Genomic DNA, 3,313 nt, shown 5'->3' with positions numbered 1-3,313 from the left:
CTGGGTTGAAAAGAATTGAGAAGGACGTTTTAGGAGACTGAACCATCACTGATAATTCTCCAGAAACATTTTGCCTATTTTGTCAAGCTGCATGCTAAATCAGGCGAACTGGAGAAGAGGAGCATCGCTCCATTTCCATGGCGGTTTGCCTACAAACGGTAAAAAAGAAAGAAAACAGAAAGTCTAGCAAAATAATTCTTGTAAGTTTGACATATTTAAATAATAAACTCAAAAATATTTGCATTTATACAAGATTTCTGGACATGTCTGAGTTTGATTTTTTTTATGAAAGTGAATCAGAACCAACACCAGTAAAATGGTTAAACCATCAAAGTACAAAAGTTAACACTTGTGCGTACATAAAACAACCTATTGGCCTGAAACTAATGCTAAAGTCTTTTAAAGGGACTGTTTGGGAGTGGGTTTCTGTGGAAACTTCAATCTCGACCTTACAACAAGACTGCCGAGCTGACAGTAGTGTGGCCAGTTACAAAGTACATCTCTTCAATGTCAAACCAACTTATACTTACTGTCAAACTCCGGCTGGCAAATATATTGAAAATGAAAGTAAAAATGAACAATAAGTTTCACTTTTGTAAACAGAAGCAGCTGAAATGATAAACTGAAGCCATGCAGCGCTCCAGGAGTTTCTCTCTGCTACAGCTGGAGGTCAGATCACCAGAGACTGCACGGGGACTGGGGGGGGGACAGACACTTTCAGGAGTGCCTTGTTACAAGAACTTAACAATCGTGGCTTCAATCGCAAAAAAAGCTAGTTATATCGAAGATTAAAGAAAGAAGAAGAAGAAAATATCATTTCTATAGCGCCTCTCAAGATAAAAATCCCGAGGCGCTTCACAAAAACAAAAAATGTAAAAATATAAAAAAGCATTTAGAAAATGTTTAAAAATATATTTAAAATGTGCAAAAATAGACAATTGTGATTAAAAAATGTTAAGAGAGATAATTGGAAATAGGTAAATAAGTGGATCCTGAGGAAGGTGGAATAGGTGGGGAGAGCAGAATAAAGAGAGGGTGGTGAAGAAGGTCGTACAAAAGCCAGCTTGAACAAGTGAGTCTTCAGCTGCTTTTTAAAGGAGACCACTGAGTCCACTGATGTCAGGCTCAGGGTGAGAGAGGTCCAGAGTCTGGGGGCCACAGCAGCAAATGATCTGTCACCTTTGACCTTTAGCCTGGTGCTGCACAACCAGTAGGCTTTGGTCACTGGACCTCAGGGACCTGCTGGGAGTGTAGGGACTAAGAAGATCACCAATGTAAGATGGTGCTTGTCCTTGTAAGGCCCTATAGACCAGAACCAGGATCTTGAAATGAACCCTGAAGTTGACTGGCAGCCAGTGAAGCTGGAGGAGCAGCGGGGTGATGTGGGTGTGTTTGGAGGACTTGGTCAGAAGCCGAGCACAGGCGTTCTGAACCACCTGTAGACGGTTCAGGGAGGTTCTGCTCAGACACGTGAAAAGAGAGTTACAGTAGTCTAAGCGTGAGGAGATGAAGGTCTGCGGCAGCGTAGCCCCATACCCCCTTTATGCTGTAATCTTTCGTAAAAAGATGCTTGGCAACTCCACATCAGGTAAAGTAGCCGCTCACACTCACAGCCTTGTTATCTGGTTTGAGCCCAAGGGTCTCATTTCAGAGACATGATGGAGCATGAAGTTCTGAGCTGAAAACACTAAAACCATAAAGAGTCCTAACTTCCAATAAGTGTGTTTAGTATTTTTTATTTGCTGATATTAATAACACCAGCAGGAGGCAGTGGGCTGAATTAGGATTTAACGATAGCTACCCTTCACTAAGTAAATGTATTGAATTGAACTAGAGCTGGGCAGTATTATTGATATTTTTTAAATATGAAAATGGTGTTCTGATTATCCTGCTTGTGTGGAGAGTTGGACCAAGCCCCTTCCCCGTGTAATCAGGAAACACCTACAGAGAGGCCAAATGACCTCAAACCTGTTGAAACGGTTTGAATAGTTAACGTTGGGTTAATGTTTATTTAGAAGGGTGAATTCAGCGGACGGGAGAAGTTGTTCCACTTTTTGCTGCTTTGCTATGCTAGAAAATACTCTGTTACGAGTGATTCAGTTGAAAACGTTAAGAGTTTTTAAGGCGTGGGTTAGGGTGACAGTAGCCCGAAAACCAGAGAGTCTGAGTCATTACGATGTGATCGCTGATATGAGTCAATACTGTTAGAATTCAGCCATGTTTTCTACCAACTCCACGGTGCATGACCCATGTGAGTGTAACCCTCAGCAGATGCAATTACACCTTGAATTAAGCCTAACTTGATAGACTTTTTTTTCTGGACAAGAAATAATTACCGATAATAGGATGAATGAAATGATGTGGGCCACCTCCAGATGGAACTTACATTATTTTACATTAAGGATGAATATATAATAAAAAGTGCATGTGGGACATTTCAGACATCTTTAGCTCTCACCTTAGACAGACACAGATACTTTATTACAGACTCGAGGTCCAGTTTACAATAAAAATAGTTACAAATACAGTAAAAAGATGAACCAGGACAAATACAAAGAAAGTCAACAGACAGCTATTTCAGTGTTTTTAAAACTCAGACTGGTAGAGAATGGCACTAAGGTTAATGTTTGACTTACGGATTTAATCTGCCGATTCATTTATGCAGCGCATTATAAGCCCGCCTAGCCGCCAGGCTTTGCTTGGTCACCCGCCAGACTAAAGCTCGGTTTATGCTTGACGTAGGTACATCCCGTGCGGAAACGAGACGTGCATCAGAACTTGCAGCGTTTATGGTTCCTGCGACTTGTCTCACCTGTGAGCCAATATTCTCCCAGACTGTAGGGGGCAGCATGGGGCTCAACTGCATGCATCCAACACTAAACCACAGAAGAAGTAGAAACCACTGTTTACAACATTCTTTCACTGTGTCCTCGTCTTTTCCGACTGTGACAGCAATTATTAACAATATTTTGATCACGGTGGACCGAATCATAAAGATGTCTGTACTTTTGAACCTCCGCCACTACGAGCGCTTGCTAGTCCGCCATGTTTTTCCGTGCAGGACTGTTTGCGTAGTTAGAAAAGTTCCTAGGTGTGGAAACGTTGGGCCGCGCGGAGGCCATTTGGAGGAGCGTGGTTGCTAAAATGACAACACTGCAACATGAGCTACACGAACCACGGGCCTGCCCTCCGCTGATGATGACAAACGGTAGCGGACCGATTCCTGCACCCCCCCCCCCCTCCCCACATGCATAGAATTTAATAACTTGAATAAACTAATTGATGTTTATAGTTTTTACATCTGTGACATAAT

The 3,313-nt window shown here is 42.2% G+C and overlaps 1 protein-coding gene across 2 annotated transcripts in view; it reads right to left on the bottom strand.

Annotated features, from left to right (window-relative positions):
• Positions 1-3,313, bottom strand: part of ogfod3 (2-oxoglutarate and iron dependent oxygenase domain containing 3) — a 40,039-nt gene that overhangs the window by 403 nt on the left and 36,323 nt on the right. The gene's annotated exons all lie outside the window — the stretch shown is intronic.

This window comes from Nothobranchius furzeri, chromosome 16 (genome assembly GCF_043380555.1).
Source record: "Nothobranchius furzeri strain GRZ-AD chromosome 16, NfurGRZ-RIMD1, whole genome shotgun sequence".
In the NCBI taxonomy this organism is placed as follows: Eukaryota; Metazoa; Chordata; class Actinopteri; order Cyprinodontiformes; family Nothobranchiidae; genus Nothobranchius; species Nothobranchius furzeri.
This window is presented reverse-complemented; position numbering and strand designations above follow the sequence as displayed.